The sequence below is a fragment of the Salmo salar genome, unplaced genomic scaffold, assembly GCF_905237065.1.
Source record: "Salmo salar unplaced genomic scaffold, Ssal_v3.1, whole genome shotgun sequence".
NCBI lineage: Eukaryota > Metazoa > Chordata > Actinopteri > Salmoniformes > Salmonidae > Salmo > Salmo salar.
In genome coordinates, this window is record NW_025550459.1 from 35,440 (window position 1) to 58,342 (window position 22,903).

At 45.5% G+C, this 22,903-nt stretch overlaps 1 long non-coding RNA gene and 1 pseudogene across 1 annotated transcript; both read right to left on the bottom strand.

Moving 5' to 3' along the window:
• Window positions 1-4,732: 4,732 nt before the first annotated feature.
• On the bottom strand, window positions 4,733-15,667 carry LOC106608438 (type I phosphatidylinositol 4,5-bisphosphate 4-phosphatase-A-like; annotated as a pseudogene).
• A 2,577-nt stretch (window positions 15,668-18,244) lies between these two features.
• Window positions 18,245-19,206, bottom strand: LOC123739472 (uncharacterized). Its single transcript, XR_006767718.1, has 2 exons — window positions 19,097-19,206; window positions 18,245-18,484 (listed from the first exon to the last, which is right to left on the bottom strand). It is a non-coding gene; the product is annotated as an uncharacterized lncRNA (long non-coding RNA).
• Between the last annotated feature and the right edge of the window lie 3,697 nt (window positions 19,207-22,903).

The window sequence follows — 22,903 nt, forward strand, 5'->3', positions numbered from 1 at the left end:
CAAAAAAAAAATTATACATCATTTTGATACCTAAAGGGGTCCTAAAATTCAAAATAAAATATCTAAATGAGCCATAGTATAACCAGCTTAAAGCAATACCATGTTAACTTAAACCCCTCCCCAATGGCTTAGACTTTTAACAATGTACTATTCTCCCTCTCTGCCTAGGCATATATTTCACACACACACACACACACACACACACACACACACACACACACACACACACACACACACACACACACACACACACACACACACACACACACACACACACACACACACACACACACACACACACACAGAGAGAGATAGAGGTTTGTTAAAAGTATTTTAGTTTCACAACATTACTCAGAATATCAGACCACAGGACTTATTATTATTATTATTAATATTCAGCTGTATAATTGTTAGGTAGCTCTGGACCAAGTTGTTACATGCATCTAGCAGGTTTAGCACCAGCAAGTCGCACGTAACGCCTTGGACCAGATCTAATCATTAGGATGTAGTGCAACAACATATTACAGTTACATTGCATCCCAAATGGCACTCTATTCCTTTTATAGGGCACTACTTAAAAGAAGGGCACAATGGCCCATAGAGCCCTGGTCAAAAGTAGGGCACTATGGCCCATAGGGCTCAGGTCAATAGTAGTAGGGAATAGGGTAGCATTTGGGACTCTGCTTAGTTAGATATTACAACAATTAACCAGAGAGGGTGACAGACAAACAAGAGGAGAAAACTCTATAATAGAAAATAAACCAGCTACTTAAAAATAAATCACATGACAATGACTGCAGAGAGTGAGTGAATATATATACACATAAATCACACCAATCTATCACCGATCGATCAAAAACCAATAAATATCTCCAGGTCTGTAGCACTCAGTGATTTTTACTGTAGAAACTGACACTCAAACATGATATATATATAGTTTCTACAGTAAAAAGTCCAGTAGGGGACTATTAGTCCAGACAGCCAGTCCAGTAGGGGACTATTAGTCCAGACAGCCAGTCCAGTAGGGGACTATTAGTCCAGACAGCCAGTCCAGTAGGGGACTATTAGTCCTGACAGCCAGTCCAGTAGGGGACTATTAGTCCTGACAGCCAGTCCAGTAGGGGACTATTAGTCCAGACAGCCAGTCCAGTCCAGTAGGGGACTATTAGACCAGACAGCCAGTCCAGTAGGGGACTATTAGTCCAGACAGCCAGTCCAGTAGGGGACTATTAGTCCTGACAGCCAGTCCAGTAGGGGACTATTAGTCCTGACAGCCAGTCCAGTAGGGGACTATTAGTCCAGACAGCCAGTCCAGTAGGGGACTATTAGTCCTGACAGCCAGTCCAGTAGGGGACTATTAGTCCAGACAGCCAGTCCAGTAGGGGACTATTAGTCCTGACAGCCAGTCCAGTAGGGGACTATTAGTCCAGACAGCCAGTCCAGTAGGGGACTATTAGTCCAGACAGCCAGTCCAGTAGGGGACTATTAGTCCAGACAGCCAGTCCAGTCCAGTAGGGGACTATTAGTCCTGACAGCCAGTCCAGTAGGGGACTATTAGTCCTAACAGCCAGTCCAGTAGGGGACTATTAGTCCTGACAGCCAGTCCAGTAGGGGACTATTGGTCCAGACAGCCAGTCCAGTAGGGGACTATTAGTCCTAACAGCCAGTCCAGTAGGGGACTATTAGTCCTAACAGCCAGTCCAGTCCAGTAGGGGACTATTAGTCCTAACAGCCAGTCCAGTAGGGGACTATTAGTCCTAACAGCCAGTCCAGTAGGGGACTATTAGTCCTGACAGCCAGTCCAGTAGGGGACTATTAGTCCTAACAGCCAGTCCAGTAGGGGACTATTAGTCCAGACAGCCAGTCCAGTAGGGGACTATTAGTCCTAACAGCCAGTCCAGTAGGGGACTATTAGTCCTAACAGCCAGTCCAGTAGGGGACTATTAGTCCTAACAGCCAGTCCAGTAGGGGACTATTAGTCCAGACAGCCAGTCCAGTCCAGTAGGGGACTATTAGTCCAGACAGCCAGTCCAGTAGGGGACTATTAGTCCAGACAGCCAGTCCAGTAGGGGACTATTAGTCCTAACAGCCAGTCCAGTAGGGGACTATTAGTCCAGACAGCCAGTCCAGTAGGGGACTATTAGTCCTAACAGCCAGTCCAGTAGGGGACTATTAGTCCTAACAGCCAGTCCAGTAGGGGACTATTAGTCCTAACAGCCAGTCCAGTAGGGGACTATTAGTCCAGACAGCCAGTCCAGTAGGGGACTATTAGTCCAGACAGCCAGTCCAGTAGGGGACTATTAGTCCAGACAGCCAGTCCAGTAGGGGACTATTAGTCCTGACAGCCAGTCCAGTAGGGGACTATTAGTCCTAACAGCCAGTCCAGTAGGGGACTATTAGTCCAGACAGCCAGTCCAGTAGGGGACTATTAGTCCTAACAGCCAGTCCAGTAGGGGACTATTAGTCCAGACAGCCAGTCCAGTAGGGGACTATTAGTCCAGACAGCCAGTCCAGTAGGGGACTATTAGTCCTAACAGCCAGTCCAGTAGGGGACTATTAGTCCTGACAGCCAGTCCAGTAGGGGACTATTAGTCCAGACAGCCAGTCCAGTAGGGGACTATTAGACCAGACAGCCAGTCCAGTAGGGGACTATTAGTCCTGACAGCCAGTCCAGTAGGGGACTATTAGTCCTAACAGCCAGTCCAGTAGGGGACTATTGGTCCAGACAGCCAGTCCAGTAGGGGACTATTAGTCCTAACAGCCAGTCCAGTAGGGGACTATTAGTCCAGACAGCCAGTCCAGTAGGGGACTATTGGTCCAGACAGCCAGTCCAGTCCAGTAGGGGACTATTAGTCCTGACAGCCAGTCCAGTAGGGGACTATTAGACCAGACAGCCAGTCCAGTAGGGGACTATTAGTCCAGACAGCCAGTCCAGTAGGGGACTATTAGTCCTAACAGCCAGTCCAGTCCAGTAGGGGACTATTAGTCCTGACAGCCAGTCCAGTAGGGGACTATTAGTCCTGACAGCCAGTCCAGTAGGGGACTATTAGTCCTAACAGCCAGTCCAGTAGGGGACTATTAGTCCAGACAGCCAGTCCAGTAGGGGACTATTAGTCCTGACAGCCAGTCCAGTAGGGGACTATTAGTCCAGACAGCCAGTCCAGTAGGGGACTATTAGTCCTGACAGCCAGTCCAGTAGGGGACTATTAGTCCAGACAGCCAGTCCAGTAGGGGACTATTAGTCCAGACAGCCAGTCCAGTAGGGGACTATTAGTCCTAACAGCCAGTCCAGTAGGGGACTATTAGTCCTAACAGCCAGTCCAGTAGGGGACTATTAGTCCAGACAGCCAGTCCAGTAGGGGACTATTAGTCCAGACAGCCAGTCCAGTAGGGGACTATTAGTCCTAACAGCCAGTCCAGTAGGGGACTATTAGTCCTAACAGCCAGTCCAGTAGGGGACTATTAGACCAGACAGCCAGTCCAGTAGGGGACTATTAGTCCAGACAGCCAGTCCAGTAGGGGACTATTAGTCCTGACAGCCAGTCCAGTAGGGGACTATTAGTCCTAACAGCCAGTCCAGTCCAGTAGGGGACTATTAGTCCAGACAGCCAGTCCAGTAGGGGACTATTAGTCCAGACAGCCAGTCCAGTAGGGGACTATTAGTCCTAACAGCCAGTCCAGTCCAGTAGGGGACTATTAGTCCTGACAGCCAGTCCAGTAGGGGACTATTAGTCCTGACAGCCAGTCCAGTAGGGGACTATTAGTCCAGACAGCCAGTCCAGTAGGGGACTATTAGTCCTAACAGCCAGTCCAGTAGGGGACTATTAGTCCAGACAGCCAGTCCAGTAGGGGACTATTAGTCCAGACAGCCAGTCCAGTAGGGGACTATTAGTCCAGACAGCCAGTCCAGTAGGGGACTATTAGTCCTAACAGCCAGTCCAGTAGGGGACTATTAGTCCAGACAGCCAGTCCAGTAGGGGACTATTAGTCCAGACAGCCAGTCCAGTAGGGGACTATTAGTCCAGACAGCCAGTCCAGTAGGGGACTATTAGTCCAGACAGCCAGTCCAGTAGGGGACTATTAGTCCTAACAGCCAGTCCAGTAGGGGACTATTAGTCCAGACAGCCAGTCCAGTCCAGTAGGGGACTATTAGTCCTAACAGCCAGTCCAGTAGGGGACTATTAGTCCAGACAGCCAGTCCAGTAGGGGACTATTAGTCCAGACAGCCAGTCCAGTAGGGGACTATTAGTCCTAACAGCCAGTCCAGTAGGGGACTATTAGTCCTAACAGCCAGTCCAGTAGGGGACTATTAGTCCTAACAGCCAGTCCAGTAGGGGACTATTAGTCCAGACAGCCAGTCCAGTAGGGGACTATTAGTCCAGACAGCCAGTCCAGTAGGGGACTATTAGTCCAGACAGCCAGTCCAGTCCAGTAGGGGACTATTGGTCCAGACAGCCAGTCCAGTAGGGGACTATTGGTCCAGACAGCCAGTCCAGTAGGGGACTATTAGTCCAGACAGCCAGTCCAGTCCAGTAGGGGACTATTGGTCCAGACAGCCAGTCCAGTAGGGGACTATTAGTCCAGACAGCCAGTCCAGTAGGGGACTATTGGTCCAGACAGCCAGTCCAGTAGGGGACTATTAGTCCAGACAGCCAGTCCAGTAGGGGACTATTAGTCCAGACAGCCAGTCCAGTAGGGGACTATTAGTCCAGACAGCCAGTCCAGTCCAGTAGGGGACTATTAGTCCTGACAGCCAGTCCAGTAGGGGACTATTAGTCCAGACAGCCAGTCCAGTCCAGTAGGGGACTATTAGTCCAGACAGCCAGTCCAGTCCAGTAGGGGACTATTAGTCCAGACAGCCAGTCCAGTCCAGTAGGGGACTACTGGTCCAGACAGCCAGTCCAAGGTTCAGCCCTATATTTCCTATATAGTGCACTGCTTTTGACCACAGATTTATATAGCGCATTACAGAGCCTATAGGTATCTGGTCTAAAGTAGTGTACTACACAGTGAATAAGGGCCCTGGGCAAACGTTGAGTGCACTGCATCGTGAATAGTGTACTATTTGGGACACAACCCCTAAGACCGGTTAGTAAATTCCAGACGGAGTCAGTTTAGACAGTTTGGATCTAGTTTGATCTAGTTTGACATGGTCATGTTAACGTTTGTTCTCACGCTCCTTCCTATACCGTACCTCTCTCTGTTCCCCTCCCCTCTATGTCAGGGCTTCCCTAATGTTTTAACCCGTCTAGAGAATATGGGTACAAGCACTGTTCACAACACAAACTATTCACCTCCCTCTTGTTGGTGGAGAGAATGTTGCAGGTTTAAAGTATAGTTCCTGCAATTCTACACATTTTGTCATGTGTTTGCAAAGAAAATGTTGCAGATTTAAAGCATTTTGTTGTTGTTGCAATTCTATACATTTTTGCCATTTCTAATGTCTATATTCATGTGATATTTGAGTGACAAAAAAAATAAAAATGTACAACAATATCAATGGCCTAAACAAAACCTTAAGGAAATGTTATCTGACATGGACTAGCTGATCTGGACATTTCTGACAAGTTACACTAATCTCTCTCTAAGGTCTATAATGACAAGAGGTACTGATAATGTACTACCCAATTTACAAACTGTACCTTGCTCATTCTACTATTACAATTTTCAAGAGTAAGTTTAAAGCTGTGCCGCCCCTGTCAGTTTGAGAACCACTGCTCTATGTGATGTTCTGGACGGGTTCGCTGATCTTCAGACAGCCCCAATAGATCATTCTGCACATGCTCAGTACAGCCAGGAGAATCAGGAAGACCCAAGAGGCATAGATCCCTCTGTGGAGCAAGGCTGGTTTACACGTTCCCACCTAGACAGAGAAACACAGAGAGAGAGAGAGGCTGGTTTACACGTTCCCACCTAGACAGAGAAACACAGAGAGAGAGAGAGGCTGGTTTACACGTTCCCACCTAGACAGAGAAACACAGAGAGAGAGAGAGGCTGGTTTACACGTTCCCACCTAGACAGAGAAACACAGAGAGAGAGAGAGAGAGAGAGAGAGGCTGGTTTACACGTTCCCACCTAGACAGAGAAACACACAGAGAGAGAGAGAGGCTGGTTTACACGTTCCCACCTAGACAGAGAAACACAGAGAGAGAGAGAGGCTGGTTTACACGTTCCCACCTAGACAGAGAAACACAGAGAGAGAGAGAGGCTGGTTTACACGTTCCCACCTAGACAGAGAAACACAGAGAGAGAGAGAGAGAGAGATAGAGGCTGGTTTACACGTTCCCACCTAGACAGAGAAACACAGAGAGAGAGAGAGAGGCTGGTTTACACGTTCCCACCTAGACAGAGAAACACAGAGAGAGAGAGAGGCTGGTTTACATGTTCCCACCTAGACAGAGAAACACAGAGAGAGAGAGAGAGAGAGAGAGAGAGAGAGAGGCTGGTTTACATGTTCCCACCTAGACAGAGAAACACAGAGAGAGAGAGGCTGGTTTACACGTTCCCACCTAGACAGAGAAACACAGAGAGAGAGAGAGGCTGGTTTACATGTTCCCACCTAGACAGAGAAACACAGAGAGAGAGAGAGAGAGAGAGAGAGGCTGGTTTACACGTTCCCACCTAGACAGAGAAACACAGAGAGAGAGAGAGGCTGGTTTACACGTTCCCACCTAGACAGAGAAACACAGAGAGAGAGAGAGAGAGAGAGAGGCTGGTTTACACGTTCCCACCTAGACAGAGAAACACACAGAGAGAGAGAGAGGCTGGTTTACACGTTCCCACCTAGACAGAGAAACACAGAGAGAGAGAGAGGCTGGTTTACACGTTCCCACCTAGACAGAGAAACACAGAGAGAGAGAGAGAGAGATAGAGGCTGGTTTACACGTTCCCACCTAGACAGAGAAACACAGAGAGAGAGAGAGAGGCTGGTTTACACGTTCCCACCTAGACAGAGAAACACACAGAGAGAGTGAGAGGCTGGTTTACACGTTCCCACCTAGACAGAGAAACACAGAGAGAGAGAGAGGCTGGTTTACACGTTCCCACCTAGACAGAGAAACACAGAGAGAGAGAGAGAGAGATAGAGGCTGGTTTACACGTTCCCACCTAGACAGAGAAACACAGAGAGAGAGAGAGAGGCTGGTTTACACGTTCCCACCTAGACAGAGAAACACAGAGAGAGAGAGAGGCTGGTTTACACGTTCCCACCTAGACAGAGAAACACACAGAGAGAGAGAGAGGCTGGTTTACACGTTCCCACCTAGACAGAGAAACACAGAGAGAGAGAGAGGCTGGTTTACATGTTCCCACCTAGACAGAGAAACACAGAGAGAGAAAGAGGGGCTGGTTTACACGTTCCTACCTAGACAGAGAAACACAGAGAGAGAGAGGCTGGTTTACATGTTCCCACCTAGACAGAGAAACACGAGAGAGAGAGAGAGAGAGAGAGAGGCTGGTTTACATGTTCCCACCTAGACAGAGAAACACAGAGAGAGAGAGAGAGAGAGAGGCTGGTTTACATGTTCCCACCTAGACAGAGAAACACAGAGAGAGAGAGAGAGGCTGGTTTACACGTTCCCACCTAGACAGAGAAACACAGAGAGAGAGAGGCTGGTTTACACGTTCCCACCTAGACAGAGAAACACAGAGAGAGAGAGGCTGGTTTACATGTTACCACCTAGACAGAGAAACACAGAGAGAGAGAGGCTGGTTTACATGTTACCACCTAGACAGAGAAACACAGAGAGAGAGAGAGGCTGGTTTACATGTTACCACCTAGACAGAGAAACACAGAGAGAGAGAGAGGCTGGTTTACATGTTCCCACCTAGACAGAGAAACACAGAGAGAGAGAGAGAGAGAGAGAGAGGCTGGTTTACATGTTCCCACCTAGACAGAGAAACACAGAGAGAGAGAGAGAGAGAGGCTGGTTTACATGTTCCCACCTAGACAGAGAAACACAGAGAGAGAGAGGCTGGTTTACATGTTCCCACCTAGACAGAGAAACACAGAGAGAGAGAGGCTGGTTTACATGTTCCCACCTAGACAGAGAAACACAGAGAGAGAGAGAGAGGCTGGTTTACATGTTACCACCTAGACAGAGAAACACACAGAGAGAGAGAGAGAGAGGCTGGTTTACATGTTACCACCTAGACAGAGAAACACAGAGAGAGAGAGAGAGGCTGGTTTACATGTTACCACCTAGACAGAGAATACACATAGAGAGAGAGAGAGAGAGGCTGGTTTACATGTTACCACCTAGACAGAGAAACACAGAGAGAGAGAGAGAGAGAGAGAGAGAGAGAGGCTGGTTTACATGTTACCACCTAGACAGAGAAACAGAGAGAGAGAGAGAGAGGCTGGTTTACATGTTCCCACCTAGACAGAGAAACAGAGAGAGAGAGAGAGAGAGAGAGGCTGGTTTACATGTTCCCACCTAGACAGAGAAACACAGAGAGAGAGAGAGAGAGAGAGAGAGAGAGGCTGGTTTACATGTTCCCACCTAGACAGAGAAACACAGAGAGAGAGAGAGGCTGGTTTACACGTTCCCACCTAGACAGAGAAACACAGAGAGAGAGAGAGAGAGAGAGGCTGGTTTACATGTTCCCACCTAGACAGAGAAACACACAGAGAGAGAGAGAGAGAGAGAGAGAGAGAGGCTGGTTTACATGTTCCCACCTAGACAGAGAAACACAGAGAGAGAGAGAGAGAGAGGCTGGTTTACATGTTCCCACCTAGACAGAGAAACACAGAGAGAGAGAGAGAGAGGCTGGTTTACATGTTCCCACCTAGACAGAGAAACACAGAGAGAGAGAGGCTGGTTTACATGTTCCCACCTAGACAGAGAAACACACAGAGAGAGAGAGAGAGAGAGAGAGAGAGAGGCTGGTTTACATGTTCCCACCTAGACAGAGAAACACAGAGAGAGAGAGGCTGGTTTACATGTTACCACCTAGACAGAGAAACACAGAGAGAGAGAGAGAGAGAGAGAGAGAGAGAGAGAGAGAGAGAGAGAGAGAGAGAGAGAGAGAGAGGCTGGTTTACATGTTCCCACCTAGACAGAGAAACACAGAGAGAGAGAGGCTGGTTTACATGTTACCACCTAGACAGAGAAACACAGAGAGAGAGAGAGGCTGGTTTACATGTTCCTACCTAGACAGAGAAACACAGAGAGAGAGAGAGAGAGAGAGAGAGGCTGGTTTACATGTTACCACCTAGACAGAGAAACACAGAGAGAGAGAGAGAGAGAGAGAGAGAGAGAGAGAGAGAGAGAGAGAGAGAGAGAGAGAGAGAGAGAGAGAGAGAGACGAGAGAGAGAGAGAGAGAGAGAGAGGCTGGTTTACATGTTCCCACCTAGACAGAGAAACACAGAGAGAGAGAGGCTGGTTTACATGTTCCCACCTAGACAGAGCAACACAGAGAGAGAGAGAGAGGCTGGTTTACATGTTCCCACCTAGACAGAGAAACACAGAGAGAGAGAGGCTGGTTTACATGTTCCCACCTAGACAGAGAAACACAGAGAGAGAGAGGCTGGTTTACATGTTCCCACCTAGACAGAGAAACACAGAGAGAGAGAGGCTGGTTTACATGTTCCCACCTAGACAGAGAAACACAGAGATAGAGGCTGGTTTACATGTTCCCACCTAGACAGAGAAACACACAGAGAGAGAGAGAGAGAGGCTGCTTTACATGTTCCCACCTAGACAGAGAAACACAGAGAGAGAGAGAGAGAGAGAGAGAGGCTGGTTTACATGTTCCCACCTAGACAGAGAAACACAGAGAGAGAGAGGCTGGTTTACACGTTCCCACCTAGACAGAGAAACACAGAGAGAGAGAGAGGCTGGTTTACATGTTCCCACCTAGACAGAGAAACACAGAGAGAGAGAGGCTGGTTTACATGTTCCCACCTAGACAGAGAAACACAGAGAGAGAGAGAGAGAGGCTGGTTTACATGTTCCCACCTAGACAGAGAAACACAGAGAGAGAGAGAGAGGCTGGTTTACATGTTACCACCTAGACAGAGAAACACAGAGAGAGAGAGGCTGGTTTACATGTTACCACCTAGACAGAGAAACACAGAGAGAGAGAGAGAGAGAGAGAGAGGCTGGTTTACATGTTCCCACCTAGACAGAGAAACACAGAGAGAGAGAGAGAGGCTGGTTTACATGTTCCCACCTAGACAGAGAAACACAGAGAGAGAGAGAGAGGCTGGTTTACATGTTACCACCTAGACAGAGAAACACAGAGAGAGAGAGAGAGGCTGGTTTACATGTTCCCACCTAGACAGAGAAACACACAGAGAGAGAGAGAGAGAGAGGCTGGTTTACATGTTACCACCTAGACAGAGAAACACACAGAGAGAGAGAGAGAGAGAGGCTGGTTTACACGTTCCCACCTAGACAGAGAAACACAGAGAGAGAGAGAGGCTGGTTTACACGTTCCCACCTAGACAGAGAAACACAGAGAGAGAGAGAGAGAGGCTGGTTTACATGTTCCCACCTAGACAGAGAAACACAGAGAGAGAGAGGCTGGTTTACATGTTCCCACCTAGACAGAGAAACACAGAGAGAGAGAGGCTGGTTTACATGTTACCACCTAGACAGAGAAACACAGAGAGAGAGAGGCTGGTTTACATGTTACCACCTAGACAGAGAAACACAGAGAGAGAGAGAGAGGCTGGTTTACATGTTCCCACCTAGACAGAGAAACACAGAGAGAGAGAGAGAGAGAGAGAGGCTGGTTTACATGTTCCCACCTAGACAGAGAAACACAGAGAGAGAGAGAGAGAGAGGCTGGTTTACATGTTCCCACCTAGACAGAGAAACACAGAGAGAGAGAGGCTGGTTTACATGTTACCACCTAGACAGAGAAACACAGAGAGAGAGAGGCTGGTTTACATGTTACCACCTAGACAGAGAAACACAGAGAGAGAGAGAGAGGCTGGTTTACATGTTCCCACCTAGACAGAGAAACACAGAGAGAGAGAGAGAGAGAGAGAGGCTGGTTTACATGTTCCCACCTAGACAGAGAAACACAGAGAGAGAGAGAGGCTGGTTTACATGTTCCCACCTAGACAGAGAAACACACAGAGAGAGAGAGAGGCTGGTTTACATGTTACCACCTAGACAGAGAAACACAGAGAGAGAGAGAGAGAGAGAGAGGCTGGTTTACATGTTACCACCTAGACAGAGAAACACAGAGAGAGAGAGAGAGAGAGAGGCTGGTTTACATGTTCCCACCTAGACAGAGAAACACAGAGAGAGAGAGAGAGAGAGAGAGAGAGAGAGAGAGGCTGGTTTACATGTTCCCACCTAGACAGAGAAACACACAGAGAGAGAGAGAGAGAGAGAGAGAGAGAGAGAGAGAGGCTGGTTTACATGTTCCCACCTAGACAGAGAAACACAGAGAGAGAGAGAGAGGCTGGTTTACATGTTCCCACCTAGACAGATAATATATATAGAGAGAGAGAGGGGGGGGGAAACAGAGAGAGAACGTAACAGAGGAGAAACAGAGATGTGAAAAAGAGAGAGGTTAGAGTACTAGGCATAGTTCCCTCTGGCTTCCATGTTCCCACCTACAGATGCTTATACACACACACACACACACGTTTGTGACTGAAATCGTATGTTCATAAACTAAACTCACCACTAGTCCTGCCGTGCCGCCGGAGAAAACCAAAAACAACAGGAAACACCACAAGCCCCGCCTCCTGGGGTACCGCCCGGCCAACAGAAGAGCTGCAATAGAGATAAACAGGAAGTCAGTACAGGAACAGAGTTGAAGATCGGTAACAGGAATAAGCTGACGTGAGATGGTAATATAGACTCACACTTTTCTGCAGTGGGGACATCTGGCTAACGTTCTGTCTGAGAACTCAGTCCACTGAAAACACACACAGTTAGTTTACACCACTACTACTACCCCCCCCTTCCCTCAGACAGACAGAGAGAGACAGACAGACAGATGGTCCTACCAGGAATGTGTTTCTGCAGTGTCCACAGACCACTCTGACCCCAGCGAGTTGTTGAGGTTCTGGACTGTCTGAACCCGACCCTGCAGCATGTACCAGACCCAAGTTCATGACACGCTTACTGGAACGAACGAACGAACACACACACACACACACACACACACACACACACGATCAGTTACAATCCTTAACCACCGACACACCAAACAGAATGGACTCTAGACCAGTAACAGAATGGACTCTAGACCAGTAACAGAATGGACTCTAGCCTAGACCAGTAACAGAATGGACTCTAGACCAGTAACAGAATGGACTCTAGACCAGTAACAGAATGGACTCTAGACCAGTAACAGAATGGACTCTAGACCAGTAACAGAATGGACTCTAGACCAGTAACAGAATGGACTCTAGACCAGTAACAGAATGGACTCTAGACCAGTAACAGAATGGACTCTAGACCAGTAACAGAATGGACTCTAGACCAGTAACAGAATGGACTCTAGACCAGTAACAGAATGGACTCTAGACCAGTAACAGAATGGACTCTAGACCAGTAACAGAATGGACTCTAGACCAGTAACAGAATGGACTCTAGACCAGTAACAGAATGGACTCTAGACCAGTAACAGAATGGACTCTAGACCAGTAACAGAATGGACTCTAGACCAGTAACAGAATGGACTCTAGACCAGTAACAGAATGGACTCTAGACCAGTAACAGAATGGACTCTAGACCAGTAACAGAATGGACTCTAGACCAGTAACAGAATGGACTCTAGACCAGTAACAGAATGGACTCTAGACCAGTAACAGAATGGACTCTAGACCAGTAACAGAATGGACTCTAGACCAGTAACAGAATGGACTCTAGACCAGTAACAGAATGGACTCTAGACCAGTAACAGAATGGACTCTAGACCAGTAACAGAATGGACTCTAGACCAGTAACAGAATGGACTCTAGACCAGTAACAGAATGGACTCTAGACCAGTAACAGAATGGACTCTAGCCTAGACCAGTAACAGAATGGACTCTAGACCAGTAACAGAATGGACTCTAGACCAGTAACAGAATGGACTCTAGACCAGTAACAGAATGGACTCTAGACCAGTAACAGAATGGACTCTAGACCAGTAACAGAATGGACTCTAGACCAGTAACAGAATGGACTCTAGACCAGTAACAGAATGGACTCTAGACCAGTAACAGAATGGACTCTAGACCAGTAACAGAATGGACTCTAGACCAGTAACAGAATGGACTCTAGACCAGTAACAGAATGGACTCTAGACCAGTAACAGAATGGACTCTAGACCAGTAACAGAATGGACTCTAGACCAGTAACAGAATGGACTCTAGACCAGTAACAGAATGGACTCTAGACCAGTAACAGAATGGACTCTAGACCAGTAACAGAATGGACTCTAGACCAGTAACAGAATGGACTCTAGCCTAGACCAGTAACAGAATGGACTCTAGACCAGTAACAGAATGGACTCTAGACCAGTAACACAATGGACTCTAGCCTAGACCAGTAACAGAATGGACTCTAGACCAGTAACAGAATGGACTCTAGCCTAGACTCTTCTCCCTCTCCCAACCAAATCTTGTCCTTTCTCTCTCTAGCCCGTCACATTCCACTTCCTTTCTCTCTACCTCGGTGCTCTCTCTCTCTACCTTGTCTTTATGTCCCCTATGTCCATCTCTCTCTCACCAGTAAAGTCGGGGACAGGCGATCCTCTGTGAGGTGACTTTACAGATGAGGAGACAGTTACAGGGACAGCGCACATACTTCTTCCCTGCCGGAGCATTCTTTATAGGCTAGAGAGAGAGAGAGAGAGAGAGAGAGAGAGAGAGAGAGAGACACAGAGAGAGACAGAGAGAGAGAGAGAGACAGAGAGACAGAGAGAGACAGAGAGAGACAGAGAGAGACAGAGAGAGAGAGAGAGAGAGAGAGAGAGAGAGAGAGACAGAGAGAGACAGAGAAAGAGAGAGAGAGAGACACAGAGAGAGAGAGAGAGAGAGAGAGAGAGAGAGAGAGAGAGAGAGGGAGACAGACGTTGATATAAGAGTTAGTTCTGATAACCTGTTAATAGTATCCTTCCATCAGTGTGTGTTGTAAGTAGATAGAACAGCCAGAAGAGGACTGGCCACCCCTCATAGCCTGGTTCCTCTCTAGGTTTCTTCCTAGGTTTTGGCCTTTCTAGGGAGTTTTTTCCTAGCCACCGTGCTTCTACACCTGCATTGCCTGCTGTTTGGGGGGTTTTAGGCTGGGTTTCTGTACAGCACTTTGTGACATCAGCTGATGTAAGAAGGGCTATATAAATTAATTTGTATTTGATTTGAACTGTGTGTGCATTCTGCTCACCGTAGCCTCATTGCAGATGACACACTTGACTACGTGTTGGTGTGTCTTTCCCTCCACGTTGATGGCACTCTGACATACCCTATAAATACAGTACAATACAACTTTATTGTCCAAATGTTACAGCAAAACAACAGATTTTGCCTTCAGCTAAAATGTTTAACCCCGTTTATCCAGTCCCCGGCCAGGGATTCAAAAAGGACAACATCTCAGCTACAGGTTCATCTGCTTAGCTGCTGAGGTAGGATGTATAGAGTGAAAGAGTGTGTGTGTGTTGCTGGGCTACCTACCTACAACTGATGATGGGAGAGCTGCCAATGTCTGGGCTGCCCAGGGGAGAGTAGGGAGGGGGGGCTTCACCGAACAGGACCGGAGGGGGGGCACTGGGGCTGAGGAATGGAGGAAAACCTGGGGTAGAGGACAGGAGGAGAGAGGTGGGTAATATATTTTACGGGAAGAAAGGCAGAGAAAGGATATGGGGGTTGAGAGATAGAATGACAGGAAATACAAAAAAAAAAAAGGGGGAATGATTCGTTCACACAAAAGCTTTCACTTCTGAGTACACATGACTGTCTAGAAATAGAATAAGGAAGTGAAATCAGTTGTTATTGATGGACAGATACCCTCTTCCACTAGGTAACGTTAGTTACTATTCAGCCAGCTAGTAGCTACGGGGAACAAAACTGTAAATAGCCGAGTTGTTAATAAACTAGCTAACTAGACAGCTTATAGTGCATCACGCTAAGCTAGCTAGTTGACCTTAGCGAGCTAGTTAGCTACTGTTGCTAGCTAGGTAGTTAGCTACTGTTGCTAGCTAGGTAGTTAACTAATGTTGTTAGCTAGGTAGTTAGCTACTGTTGCTAGCTAGGTAGTTAACTGTTGTTGTTAGCTACTGTTGCTAGCTAGGTAGTTAGCTACTGTTGCTAGCTAGGTAGTTAGCTACTGTTGCTAGCTAGGTAGTTAGCTACTGTTGCTAGCTAGGTAGTTAGCTATTGTTGTTAGCTAGCCAGCTAAGTAACATAGCCAATGCCAGCTGTTGTTATAACTACTCACTCTGTGGCCTCGGGGGAAAGTCATACGAGACGGGACCATTCGTCCCGTCGTGCTGGTCCGAAAGCAACGGGCTACGCTCTCCATCCGCCATTAGCGTAGCTAGTGGGAACCAGCGCAGGTTGTAGCGGGGTGTCGAGTACTCAAACTGGGGTAGTGTGTATGGCCGGGACGGCTGAGTGAACCTTGTTAGCTGAAGTATTCACATGATCACGGAAACCAGGAAGAAGGAAGCAAAAAAAAACAACAACAAAAAAACACTCTTGTCACATGATCACGGAAACCAGGAAGAAGAAAGCAAAAAAAAACAACAACCAAAAAAAACACTCTTGTCACATGATCACGGAAACCAGGAAGCAAAATGTTTTAATATAATAATTCAAATCAATTGAAATACAGGCATGTAGCAAATACATTTTGTTGACATTTTGTTTTGTTAAACGTTTTAATTACTCTAAAAAGTCCAAATCAGATTTATTTTAAATAAGAAAAGGGGCTTTTTCTTCATACATTTTGATTTGTGTATGAAAAATGTCCCTAAAAAAAATAGAGATTTATGACATACATTTCAATTGTGGAATCAGTGTAGTAAAAGAATATGTCAAACTTAGATATTTCAATGGTTTTATGCATTTTGTTGCCAAGATATAGTTTTACATCAGTCCAGAACACTTCACTATATAAACAATGACAGAATAAGTGTTCAATAGATTCAGTTTCTAGTTCACAAAAACTGCATTCACTGGTAACATCAGGTATATAATTAGAAGTCAATTCAAATTTTATTAGTCACATGCGCTGAATACAACAGGTGTAGACCTTACAGTGGAATGCTTACTTACGAGCCCCTAACCAACATTACAGTTTACAAAAATAGAGATAAGAATAAGAGATAAAACTAACAAGTAAATAAAGAGCAGCAGTGAAATAACAATAGTGAGACTATATACAGGGGTGTACTGGTACAGAGTCAATGTGCAGAGGCACCGGTTATTTGAGGTAGTATGTACATGTAGGTAGAGTTATTAAAGTGACTATGCATAGATGACAACAGAGAGTGGCAGTGGTGTAAAGAGGGGGGGCACTGCAAATAGTCTGGGTAGCCATTTGACTAGATGTTCAGGAGTCTTATGGCTTGGGGCTAGAAGCTGTTTAGAAGCCTCTTGGACCTAGACTTGGCGCTCCGGTACCGCTTGCCGTGCGGTAGCAGAGAGAACAGTGTATGACTAGGGTGGCTGGGGTCTTTAACAATATTTAGGGCCTTCCTCTGACACCACCTGGTATAGAGGTCCTGGATGGCTGGAAGCTTGGCCCCAGTGATGTACTGGGCCGTTCGCACTACCCTCTGAAGTGCCTTGCGGTTGGAGGCCAAGCAGTTGCCGTACCAGGCAGTGATGCAACCAGTCAGGATGCTCTCGATGGTGCAGCTGTAGAACCTTTTGAGGATCTCAGGACCCACGCCAAATATTTTCAGTCTCCTGAGGGGAAATGGGCTTTGTCATGCCCTCTTCACGACTGTCTTGGTGTGTTTGGACCATGATAATTTGTTGGTGATGTGGACACCAAGGAAGTTGAAGCTCTCAACCTGCTCCACTACAGCCCCGTTGATGAGAATGGGGGTGTGCTTGGTCCTCCTTTTCCTGTAGTCCACAATCATCTCCTTTGTCTTGATCATGTTGAGGGAGAGGTTGTTGTCCTGGCACCACACGGCCAGGTCTCTGACCTCCTCCCTATAGGCTGTGTCGTCGTTGTCGGTGATCAGGCCTACCGCTGTTGTGTCATCGGCAAACTTAATGATGGTGTTGGAGTCGTGCCTGACTGTGCAGTCATGAGTGAACAGGTAGAACAGGAGGGGACTGAGCACGCACCCCTGAGAGGTCCCCGTGTTGAGGATCAGCGAGGCGGATGTGTTGTTACCTACCCTCACCACCTGGGGCGGCCCGTCAGGAAGTCCAGGATCCAGTTGCAGGGGAGGTGTTTAGTCCCAGGGTCCTTAGCTTAGTGATGAGCTTTGAGGGACTATGGTGTTGAACGCTGAGCTGTAGTCAATGAACAACATTCTCACATAGATGTTCCTTTTATCCAGGTGGGAAATGGCAATATTAGGTTTTGGTTGAAGATTTGACAGAGAAAATCAGAAAGGGGGAAAATACTTTTTCACAGCTCTGTACATCTGATTTTGTAAACCAAGTTGACCTCGATGGTACATTTTTTTGGGGGGGCAAGTGCTGGCAACAACATTGAGTGGAGATTATGAAGAGTGTTCATTCACAGGTAGGTAAATTATAGCCTCAAAACTTTAAATCTCAGACACCCAGCGCATCTGTCCACAAGCGATTACAACCTTGTGCCCGTTATTACTGAATCGGTTGCAGCTGAGAAGAAACTAACCCTTAAAAATGTGTGAATTTAGTGAAAACTTTTGCCCATTTGCAACAAGCATCGTAAGAAGCATTTGTTGTTTTACCTCTAATTAAAAACTGCAACTACACCACCAGTTACACGTTATTACAGTTAAAAGATTAAATAAAAACGTTTTTACAATACTTGTATAATTAATCTATAATAAATGACGCCTTAAAATGAAGTGTTACTCAAATCAACGTAACTAAGAAATTATCTGTAAAGAACCTTGAATTGCTATGACTGGTTCGAGCTTCCTGTTGTGTCGGAAGACAACGGCGGCGAAGGATATATCATTGCTACTTAAACGTAGATCCAAGGTCAGTTATGAGATCCACCGGCGTCATTGGCGTAGGGTTTAGCTGGACGTTTCTGACTGGTCTTGGAACTGTGACAACGGACAACCTATCCCCACCAACCTCTTTTAAAAACATTTTTTAATCAAATAACTATCGTATTGGTTTATTAAAATCAGAACTTTATTAATATAAATGAGTAATCCAGGAATGTCACGAGTTAATTCACACAAGAAAACTCGAGAAAATATCAACTCTACAGAGCGCCGTTGGCTACAATGGAATGGCTAAATGACTTCCGGACAAGAATGGTCCATACAGCTCTTCCTCACTACTCTGTATGACAGGGGTAGGCAATTCTGTTCCTGTAGTACTGCAGGTAGTCCGTTCCAACTGGGCGCCTGTAAAAGGGATTTATAGGTTTGAATGTAATGATTAAATAATTCTACCCTGAGACTTAACTATTAGGGATATGGTCTATATAGCTTGTAGAATGAGTAACTAAAAGGGTTTAAGCCTAAGTCTAACAAGGTTGGACTAGGGTAAGAGAAGAATGTGTGTCTGTGTGTTTAAGGAAAACACCAAGAACTGTTAAACTGTGGTTGACCTGACCTAGCTTGAACTCTTGAGGGTTTAAGATATGAGAGGGAGTTCCCCTCAAGGTTTCCCCTAATCTCAGAGGAATGAATCTGTCGGCTGGGTAATGATCTACAGTGTTAAGAGATCTGGGGCCTTAATGTTTGTGTGTAATGTGTGTGCGTAAATAAGAAGTGGTACATAAATCGATGTCTCCGTACAATGGACTTCAGAGCGCCCTCGTGAATAAAAACACTTCTGATTCTTGTAATCCGCGCCTCCGCCTGTGTTATTCAACCAGAATCTTACACATTCTGGGTGGCAGACTTGAGTATTTTAATTGAAGTTAACATTGAGAACATAATTCTCATAACAGCGCCACACCTGACGGACCGAGCTAATTGATCAGTTCGGTGATTGCCTAAAATTCAACACACCTGGTCTTCCAGGTCGTTAAGAACACGAAATGGGGCTACGGTTCTCCGGGACCAGGATTTTTCTATCCGATGTAAATAAAAAAAAATGCTAAAAAAAAAAAAAAATATGTTTTTGGAAAATATAAAACATGTCATTTCACTCCTCACACAAAATAAATACCAGATTTTAAAATGTTATTTTACTTCCACATAATGCAGTAGTCGCAGCAGCATATAGAAAACAAACAAATTGTAGTTCACAGTCAGAGATACACACACAATACGTCCAAAATGGCACTCTATTCCCTTTAAAAGTAGTGCACTAAAATTGGGAATAGAGTGCCATTTGGGACAGATCCACAGTAAATATCAATATATTAATAAATGTAAACGTTATCATGAAACATGATTTCTCCTCTGTACACATATATACATTCCACTCCGCTGTCAACAAAACAAAAATCAAGATTTTCCCCAAAAAACGAGGCTGTATCCCTAACGGCGCCCTATTCCCTACAGAATGCACCGTAGGGGCTCTGGTCAAAAGTAGTGCACTAAATAGGGAATAAAGGGTGCCATTTCGGGACAAGGACGCAGCCAGTAACAATATCGTTATGAATAAATAAAAAAAAACTGTTAATCGTTTCAACATAAAACCAAGAGGCAAACCAGTACCCTGATCATGTTGTTAGAATCAACTTAAAATGGTAGCCGTCTCAAATGGTACTCTAGTAGTTAGTGCACTATATAGGGAATAGGGTGCTGTTTGGGACGAATACCATATCTCCCCCCTTCATATGAATAGAACACATAAAATACACCTGTACACTGAGTATACCAAATATTAAGAACACCTTCCTAATGTTGACTACTGAGCATACTAAATATTAAGAACACCTTCCTAATGTTGAGTACCTAGCATACTAAATATTAAGAACACCTTCCTAATGTTGAGTACCGAGCATACTAAATATTAAGAACACCTTCCTAATGTTGAGTACCGAGCATTCTAAAAATTAAGAACACCTTCCTAATGTTGAGTACCTAGCATACTAAATATTAAGAACACCTTCCTAATGTTGACTACCTAGCATACTAAATATTAAGAACACCTTCCTAATGTTGACTACCTAGCATACTAAATATTAAGAACACCTTCCTAATGTTGAGTACCTAGCATACTAAATATTAAGAACACCTTCCTAATGTTGACTACTGAGCATACTAAATATTAAGAACACCTTCCTTCCTAATGTTGACTACTGAGCATACTAAATATTAAGAACACCTTCCTAATGTTGACTACCTAGCATACTAAATATTAAGAACACCTTCCTAATGTTGACTACCTAGCATACTAAATATTAAGAACACCTTCCTAATGTTGACTACTGAGCATACTAAATATTAAGAACACCTTCCTAATGTTGAGTACCTAGCATACTAAATATTAAGAACACCTTCCTAATGTTGATTACACCAAACTTTTGCCCTCAGAACACCCTCAATTCGTCGGGACATGGACTCTACAAAGTGTTGAAAGCGTTCCACAGGGATACCGGCCCATGTGGACTACAATGCTTCCTACAGTTGTGTCAGGTTGGCTGGTGGATCATTCTTGATAAATACGGGAAACTGAAAAACCCAGCAGCGTTGCAGTTCTTGACACAAACCGGTGCGCCTGGCACCTACTACCATTCCCTCGTTCAAAAGCACTTAAATATTTTGTCTTGCTCATTCACCCTCTGAATGGCACACACACACAATCCATGTCTCAATTGTCGCAAGGCTTAAAACTCCTTCTTTAACCTGTCTCCTCCCCTTCATCTACACTGATTGAAGTGGATTTAACAGGTGACATCAATAAGGGATCATAGCTTCCACCTGGATTCACCTGGTCAGTCTATGTCATGGAAAGAGCAGGTGTTCTTAATGTTTTGTCCACTCAGTGTAAGTACAGGTAGTAGACCTGGGTTCAAATACTATTCGACATACTTTTTCTGAAAAAGTATCTGGGCTTGATTGAGCTTCTCCACGTTTAAAAAAAATTAATAAATAGAAAAGTCCCAAAAGTACAAACCCTGGCCATCTGGCATTCGAGGCAGACTGAAGCAAACTCTCAAATCATTTCAAATTATTTAAAAAAAAAAAGTATTTGAACCCCAGGTCTGATCGGTAGGTAGGTAAAACGTTTAACCACAAAACACACACAGGTAGAGATAGAAAGCTGAGTAGTCTATATAAATGAATCAGTGGTAGGGTGTGGTAGTGGTAGGGTGTGGTGGTGTAGTGTGTGTGGTGTAGTGTGGTGTAGTGTGTGTGGTAGTGTGTGTGTGTGTGGTAGTGGTAGGGTGTGGTAGTGGTAGTGGTAGGGTGTGGTAGTGGTAGGGTGTGTGTGGTAGTGTGTGTGTGTGGTAGTGTGTGTGTGTGGTAGTGTGTGTGTGTGGTAGTGTGTGTGTGTGTGTGGTAGTGTGTGTGTGTGGTAGTGTGTGTGTGTGTGTGTGGTAGTGTGTGTGTGTGGTAGTGTGTGTGTGTGGTAGTGTGTGTGGTGTAGTGTGTGTGTGTGGTAGTGTGTGTGGTGTAGTGTGTGTGTGTGGTAGTGTGTGTGTTGTAGTGTGTGTGTGTGGTAGTGTGTGTGTGGTGTAGTGTGTGTGTGTGGTAGTGTGTGTGGTGTAGTGTGTGTGTGTGGTAGTGTGTGTGTGGTAGTGTGTGTGTGGTAGTGTGTGTGTGTGTGTGTAACAAGTCAGAATACATCAGTAGTATAATCAGTAATATCGTATCAATACCCACTCCTGTAACATTATACTGTAACCCTAACCTTCCCTCAACATCTAACCCTAACCTTCCCTCAACATCTAACCCTAACCTTCCCTCAACATCTAACCCTAACCTCAACATCTAACCCTAACCTTCCCTCAACATCTAACCCTAACCTTCCCTCAACATCTAACCCTAACCTTCCCTCAACATCTAACCCTAACCTTCCCTCAACATCTAACCCTAACCTTCCCTCAACATCTAACCCTAACCTTCCCTCAACATCTAACCCTAACCTTCCCTCAACATCTAACCCTAACCTCAACATCTAACCCTAACCTTCCCTCAACATCTAACCCTAACCTTCCCTCAACATCTAACCCTAACCTTCCCTCAACATCTAACCCTAACCTCAACATCTAACCCTAACCTCAACATCTAACCCTAACCTTCCCTCAACATCTAACCCTAACCTTCCCTCAACATCTAACCCTAACCTTCCCTCAACATCTAACCCTAACCTTCCCTCAACATCTAACCCTAACCTTCCCTCAACATCTAACCCTAACCTCAACATCTAACCCTAACCTTCCCTCAACATCTAACCCTAACCTTCACGCAAAACTGCAGTAACCAAAACTTCAAATGTAACCTTTCAGTGACCTGACCCTAACGCATACACAACGTTGAAGGAACATTATTTTTTTTTTTGAAAAGGTTCCCATGATCCCCTAACATTGTGGGAACGTTAGTTAACCAAACACATTTTCACTGCAAACATTTCAGTAACCTATGATATTAATATATACTATATTTAGGGCTGTCAAAGTTAATGTGGATTTTTTTTTAAATCGCTGTACTTTTTTTTGTTTGTTAATCTTATCTCAATTTCTAACAGGAACCTTTAAAGCGCACGTGTTTCCCAACGGAACCTTTTAAAACGCAACACAGCTACATCACTTTAGACCGCGAGCCAAAGTCATGTCAGAGCTATATGCATTTTCTTTCTTTTGCGGATTCGTGTGCATGTCGCCGGACGTTTTAAACACTTTTTTTTTTATTGTTGTTGGT